We start from the raw sequence: 8,207 nt of genomic DNA, 5'->3' as shown, positions 1-8,207 counted from the left end.
CCATCGTAGGCCTCATATCTGTGTTAAACACTCTACCCCACTCCCACCCCTGTCACCAACTAGAAATGAGAGGTAGCCTGTTCCCTGTTTCCTAAGCAAAGGTAAAAATAATCACTCTAGGCCGGGTGTGGTGAAGCATGCCTTTAATCCCAGAACTCTTTTGGAAGGCAGAGGCAGGTAGATCTCTGTGAGTTCGAGGCCAGCCTGGTCTACAAAGCAAATCTAGGACAGCAAGGCTACATAGAGAAACCCTGTCCCAAAAAAGCAAAAAACAAGCAAATAAACAAAGCACACACACACACACACACACACACACACACACATACACACACACTCACACACACAATCACTCTAATTGGACAGATGCAGGTCACATGGCCACTGCTAGCCCAAACAGGAGTGTGAAATGCACTAACTAGCTGACACTCCTTTGCACCAGTAAAGTCTATTTCTGCCAGAATTTCCTAATCAGGAACTGAGAGAGTTTGGGAAGGGATGGGGTAGCGGGAGCTTCTGGATGCTTCCCACACCTCTCCAGCGACTACATCATGTCAGGACATGGCACCCAGCCTTGTCCGCAGCTAATGGGTGTGTGAAGGGTGCTAGTGGAAGTTTACCTCTGTCTGCTAGACCAAAGGGCCCTGCGAGCCGGGCTTGTTCTCATGAACCGCAGGCTCCATCCACGACATTGCTGGCTTAAATATCTGTTGGACAAACAGCATCAAATGAAATGATGAAATTAAGTGCTGCAGAGAGACTGGCAAGATGCCCAAACCTGAAGAAGCACAACCGGTCCTCAGGACTCACATGGGGAAAGGAGAGAACAGAGTCCTGCCCCACAGGCTAAACACTTGGTTTGTTTGTTTGTTTTAAAATTTAAGTTGCAAAGGTATAGAGATTTTTTTCAATACCCTCCCAAGAGGCTTATTTCATCATTACAGCAAAGATAAAATTAAAGACCATCTTGCTTCACAGCATTAGTAAGACAAGCAAATTGATAGAGCTAAATTCTAGAAAGGGGCTAATTTAAAATCAGGGCACATACTAGTATATGTTTTAGGAGTCTGCTGTAATTTGCAGGCCCGGTCCTTTCTTCCTCTTATGGCGAGGGAAGGAGAATAAAATCTGTTTCTTCAGGCCGGGTATGGTGGCACACACCCTTAATCCCAGCACTTGGGAGGCAGAGGCTGGTGGATTGCTGTGAGTTCGAGGCCAGCCAGCCTGGTCTACAAAGTGAGTCCAGGACAGCCAAGGCTACACAGAGAGACCCTGTCTCGAAAAAAAAAAATCTGTTTCTTCCTTAAAACTATTGTGTCTTCTGGGAAAACCACACAAGTGTTCCTTACCACACAGGAAAACAAGAAGGAAAAAACACAGGACGAGGAGCTGGCCAGGTAGTTCAGTCATAGAATGCTTGCCACTGGTTTCTGTTGCTTCGATGAAACACCATGAACGACCAAAGCAACCTGGGAAGGAAGAGTTTATTTCACTCACAGTCCATACAACAGGTCATTATTAAAAGCTGTGGTGGCGGGGGGGGGGGGGGGGGGGGGGAACGGGACACTCAAGCTGGGCAGAACCTGGAGGCAGGAGCTGATGCTGAGGCCCGGGTGGGTGCTGCTCACCGGCCTGCTCAGCCTGCTTTCTTAGAGAACCCAGAAGCCAGGCATGGCACCCACAATGGGCTGGGCCCTTCCCTATCAATCACTAATTTAGAAAATGCTGTACAGCCAGATCTTATGAAGGCGTTTTCTCAGCTGAGGTTCCCTCATTTCAGGTAACTCTAGTTTGTATGTCGGGCTGACATGAGACTAGCCAGCACACTTACCATAGATAGGGCCCTGTGTGCAATGGCTGTACCACAGAACAGAAATGTGCATTAGTGTGAACACAAACAAACTTTTATTGTTTCCTAAACAATACAGTGAAGGAGAGGTAAACATGTTTTTTGTTTAGATCATAAGTGGGGGATGAGGAAAAGACTTAATGAGAGAACAGGTGATGTTTATCCCCTTAGAAGTTGAACCACCATGTGGGGGGGATTGGTCTCTAGCCAGCTGAAAAAATCCTTGAACAAATTCTGAGAGGAGGTATAAATGTTAGCCAAAAACAGGAGGTGGGGCCTTTGGAGACTTGGGATAGTTTTGGCTGTTCATTGCTCCACTTCAAGACACTCCTAGAGAGAGAACTGAACCACTCGAGGGAAGGCCTCAGGGCTCCGGGTTCTGGTTGCTCCAGGTTCTAGAAGAAGAAATCCTGCTGATTACGCCAGGAGAATCGTTCCTCGGAACTGATATCATTATGTTTTCATTATTGTATTCTTTAATCTCCTTCTCCTAAGTGAGGTACTCTCAGTTAAGAAGTTTGTAATAAAATATATTTGTTAAGAAAATTGAGCATACAAGTGGCACCCAACGTGCTCTGGGCATCATGGGAAACTTCTAATATTGTGGAGGAAGATAATGGTTTTCAAGAGATGGTAATGCTCTTTCAGGGTGTCGGCAAAATCACAGCTGCTGTTACAAAGTCCTTTCCTGCCTTATACCCAGACAGAATCATTTGCTTTTTCCTTGGTCTTTTTACTTTATAAGATATTTTAAAAGATTGGAAGAAAGACTGGTAAGATGCAAAAACCGGAAGGCTCAGTAAATTCTATGCTTCTTGAAAAGATGGCAGAGTTGGCAGCACAACTAGACAATTTGAAGGTAGAGGTTGAAGCAAACAGAAAACAAATTGCGCCCGTTGATAAAGGAGAAACCAAGAGCAAGTGTTTCCCACAATTGCTGCTCCGCCCTGCTCCACAGGCAAGGTGGTCAGCACCAGTGTGTGGAAGGGGGCGGAGAGAAACGGGAAGCTGGAGAGGCTGTTAAAAAACTACAGGAACAGGAGAGCAGAAAAACAAAAGGGTGTTTGGAGGAAAATGTTCCTATAGAGGAACCCTCCAGAGTCACGCCATCACCATCAGCTTTTCCAGTTACTGTAAGACGCATGCTTGCTCAGAATGGTGCTGAGGGTTATGATGAGATGGCATGGAGTCCAATAGATATGTTAGATTTAAAACATTTTAAGGAATCTGTCATCAGGAATGGACTGCATTCTGCTTTGGTCAAAGAAATGTTGAATAACTAAGCCATGCAGCATAGACTTGTTCCCCATGATTGGAAAAGTTTGGTTTCAGCGGTATTAGAAGCTGCACAACAGCTGCAATGGTTATCATGGTGGCAAAGGGAGGCGGAGAGAACAGAACAAGAAAATAAGAGAAGGGACATAAATGTTAGTAAAGAGCAACTACTTAATGAGTGAGTTAACCCAGAAGCAGAAAGAGTCAAATGGTATATACTCACATCTGGACACTAGCCCAAGGGGCATGTCCCATGAAAGTCTTCACTTACCAGGAAAGTGGGACAGAGGGGAGGACATCCTATTGGGACTCTAGATGAGAGAAGCATGGGAGAATGGGGAAATAGAAGGATCCAGAGGGTTCTAGAAACCTACAAGAAGAACATTATGATGAGTGGATCTGGGCGCAGGGGTCCTGCTCAAACTGTGGCACCAGCCAAGGACAATACATGCAGTAACTTCAAACCCCTACCCAGATCTAGCCAATGGACAGGACATTCTCCATAGTTGAGTGGAGAGTGGGGTCTGACTTTCACACATACTCTGGTGCCCCATATTTGACCACATCCCCTGGATAGGGAGGGCTGGTGGCACTCAGAGGAAGGATAGCAGGCTACCAAGAAGAGACTTGATACTCTATGAGCATATACAGGGGGAGGAAGTCCCCCTCAGTCACAGTCATAGGGGAGGGGAATAAGGGGAAAATGGGAGGTAGGGAGGAATGGGAGGATACAAGAGATAACAACTGAGCTGTAATATGAGTAAATTAATAAAATTTTTTAAAAAGAAAAAACCAAAAAAATCAGATAAAATAAAATATTAAAAAATTGTTTGGGCATGTACTCAAAGTGTTACTATATTGTTATTTATTTCCCATGTTAATGTGAGATATACTGTATCTATTATTTTCTTTATAGTTACTGTAAGATATTAAGAAAATAAAGAATTCATATATGAAAAAAATACAAAAAAAAAGGGCTAGAGAGATGGCTCAGAGGTTAAGAGCACTGTCTGCTCCTCCAGAGATCCTGAGTTCAATTCCCAGCAACCACATGGTGGCTCACAGCCATCTATAATGAGATCTGGTGCCCGTTTCTGGTTTGCAGATGTACATGCAAGCAGAACACTGTATACATAATAAATAAATATTTTTTTAAAATACCAAAAAAAAAAAAAAAAGAGCAACTACTTGGTAAAGGGCGATATGCTGACTTAAAACAACACGTCCAATATGATGATTTGTTGACCAAACAATGTCGTGCTGCAGCCTTAAGAGCTAGGGACATGGTAGAGGAACCTGGCAAGATAACCATTCCCCTTACTAAGTTGTTTAAAGGGCCTGGGGAAGCCGTCACAGAATTTTTGCAGAGATTGGGATCAGCGCTAGATAGAGCAATAGCAGATGCTGACACAAAACTGGCATTAAAACTCATTATGGCACATGAGAATGCTAACACGGAATGTAAGAGGGCAATTAGACCCTTAAAGGAAAGAGGCGCTCCATTGGATGAATGGGTAAGAGAAACATTTAAGATTAGCTTTCCAGAACATCAAAACGATATAGTAGGTCAAGCTATGGCCAGAGGTCCCAGATATCATAACACCTGGTGCTTTCAGTGTGGCAGACTTGGTCATGTACAAAGATTAAAAGTTTCAGACCTTTGGGCCAGGAGTGGTGGTGCATGCCTTTAATCCCAGCACTTGGGAGGCAGAGGCAGTAGGATCTCTATGAGTTCAAGGCCAGCCTGGTCCACAAAGTGAGTCCAGGACAGCTAAGCCTACACAGAGAAACCCTGTCTCAAAAAACCCAGAAAAAAAAGTTTCAGACCTCAAAATAACAGGTGTACTCAATCTGGAGTAAATGATACTTATAGGGCAGAACAAGGAGCATCTGGCCATGATGATTATGAGGCGCCAAGACTTCCAGGGTACTGTAGCCGATGTGGAAAAGGAAAACATTGGGCTAGAGACTGTCAATCCAAAAGAGATGTGCAAGGTTACTGGCGGGAAACAGCAAGAGGGGCCCATCAGCACGGGGCTTCACCAACAACAATACAAGCTGAATTCCCCTGGCCAGTCCAGGAGTAACGGACTCACAGGAAAATGGGAATTAGGTATTAGTGATCTAATACATGCTACTGAAGGCAGTGGAGCCTTGGATCTGGCCTCAGATATATCTATTACATCATCTCCACAGGCTGAATGTTACAAACTGAGTACTGGTGCTTACAGCCCTTTGCCTTTAGGGACAGTAGGAATAATTTTGGGAAGAAGTGGATTGACTTTTCAAGGTCTTATTGTGCATCCCGGTATTATAGATGGAGATTGTAAAGAGGAAATAAAAATCATGGCATGTGTTAATAAGGAGATGCGAATTAATGCAGGGGGCAGAGTTGCTCAGCTATTACTGTTTCCTTACATTACGGGCAAAGCTGCTCCAGTAGAACAAACAGGTGCATTCGGAAGTACAGGGAAACGTGTGTTCTGGCTAACAGTGGTTAATGATCAGAGACCTAAATTAATAATACAAATGAATGGTGTTGAATTACAAGGTTTGGTGGATACCGACACGGACATCACAATTATTTCAAACAAGTGTTGGAATCCAAGTTGGCCACTTCAAAAGGCTTATACAGAAATCATAGGGATTGGCAAATTGTCTCAAACACAACAAAGCGTACAGTGGTTTAAGTGTGTGGGACCAGAAAGGCAGACAGGGAAGCTGAGACCCTATGTGGCTGACATACCCATAAGTCTACAGGGAAGGGATCGCTTACAACAATACAGTATCACTGTTTACGTAGCACTGACACCGTACTAGGCATTATAAGTAAGCTGTTGGCGAAATGAGGAGACGTGTTTGGTTACAAGCAAACGCCACACCACTTTACAGCAGGTCTTGAGCAAGAGGCTCCCTAGCCTTCCATGGACACTAACAGTGACTGGTCCCTCAGGTCTGTACAGGCTTCCAAGTTTTGTTTCTTTGTGTGTGAAAGAGAGATCAGATACAGAGGGGTCTGGGGAGACAAGAGAGACAAAGGATGGGGAGACGTGGGTGAGGTGGGTTCCTGTGCCACAGCGCTCATGTTGAAGACAAAAGAGTAGGTCCTTACCTTACACTCCATTTGAGACAGCATCTCTTTGCCGTCAGGTACACCAGGTCAGCCTGAGAGCTTCCTAGGATTCTGGGGTCTCTGCTCCTGGCCCCCAAAATCTCCTGAATGAGCCCTGGGATTACATCACATGCAAGTTTTTATGTGGGTTCTATGTGGATTCGGAGTCAGGTCCTTGTGCTTGTGACGCAGTTATCCACTGAGATATCTCCGCAGCCTGCAAGCTTTCACATTTAATCCTGACTTACACAGAGGTTGAAAAAAGTTCAGATTCAAGCAATGTGTGGTGCACTTAAGAGGTGGAGGCAGGAGGATCAGAAGTTCAAGGCCAGCTAGGTTACCTGAGACCCTATCTTAAGAAATGCAAAAAAAAAAGAAAAAAAAAAAAGAAAAAGAAAAGTTCAGGTTCTTGTCCAAGATCCTACAATTAGTTCACAGAGGGCATGGTTCTAATGGTACCTGTCTCACAATCATGCTTCTTGCTGTTAGGAAAGGGTTCCTCTCTGTGGCAATCCAACCCTGACAAATCTCGTCTGATCTCAGAAGCTAGCAGGGTAGGGCCTGGTTAACGCGTGGATGTGAGAAGAGATTCGCTTGTGTAAAGCCCAAGGACTTTGCAAGGGAAATGCTGGACTAGCGCACTAGGACTCATCAGCCCATTGAATACTGCCTCTCTGTTGTTCCACGGCAGTGCTTACACAACTGTGGCCGGGGTGCTGGCATGTTTCATCTACCAGAGAATGATAAACTCGGCTGATGTGTGACCCACATATGTAATCAGGGTTGAGAAAATTCTTAATTATTCAACGTTTGCGATGTTGAAAATATAAAGGCCTGATCAGCCTCTGCTTCTCAGTAACGCTGACTCACTGACTTAGAAGGAAAACGTGTATCACTGCTGTGAGAAGAGCAAGAGCAGAGCTGAATCATGCTCTTCCGGGTCAAATGTGCTATTAATAGACTGGGATACAGCGGGCAATGCCACTGGCCGATTGCATCACTTCTTTTGCTTCCATGTGCATGCACTAGGGCTTGAACCTAGGGACTTACGCCAAGTGAGTAAACACTTTACCGTTGTGCTGTGCCACCCACTTCTATTAAGAAAGCACAAATTGGGCTGGAGAGATGGCTCAGAGGTTAAGAGCACTGCCCGTTCTTCCAAAGGTCCTGAGTTCAATTCCCAGCAACCACACGGTGGCTCACAACCATCTATAATGAGATCTGGTGCCCTCTTCTGGCATGCAGGCATACACTCAGGCAAAACACCGTATATGTAATAAATAAATCTTTAGAAAAAAAAAAAAGAAAGCACAAATTGTTATTACTGGTTATTATGGGATAGGCTTATAGTTAATGTGTCTTGACTTGGTCAGTGTCATAGAATAGTATTGCAAACTCCGACACCTGTAGACAGACACGCCACAGAGATGAATGTGCTGTAGGACCAACAGGAGTAAAACCTGTGCTGAATTACGGCTTAACGGAACTCTGCTGCAGTTGTGTGGTCTCTGTCAGGTCCAAAGGAAACCCCATAAGTTCTAAAAGGCAGTCCAGATATCCAGAAACAGGCTCAACCTGCACGACAGGAAAATTGTGGGTGGTTAGATAAGGGCCAGAGCTCTTCAGGAGCTTGTGAAGCCGGTTCCCACCCGCCGAGAGAAGGCAGGCACTTCCCTCACCACTGGCAGAGGGACAAGTGGCTTTCTGTGGTACAGGTTAGCATACCAAGTGCTGGCCTCCCGCCCTCCTCAGTTTCACAAGTACCTGTTACAGATGCTGAAGTTCAAGTTCTCGCCAGCATCTTGGCCCTCCTCATCCTCCCCTACCCCAAACTCCCTCCAGGGCACGGGCTCCCCTCCCCAAAGCTACTCGCTCTCCAGCTATTTTCTTTTCTTTTTTTGTTTTTTGTTTTTTGTTTCTTCATCTTGTCTGTCTGTTTTTCAAGGCAGGGTTTCTCTGTGTAACATCCCTGGC

The sequence above is a fragment of the Acomys minous genome (assembly GCF_964271855.1).
Source record: "Acomys minous genome assembly, chromosome: 16".
Taxonomy (NCBI): domain Eukaryota; kingdom Metazoa; phylum Chordata; class Mammalia; order Rodentia; family Muridae; genus Acomys; species Acomys minous.
Note: the sequence above shows the minus strand (reverse complement) of the source record.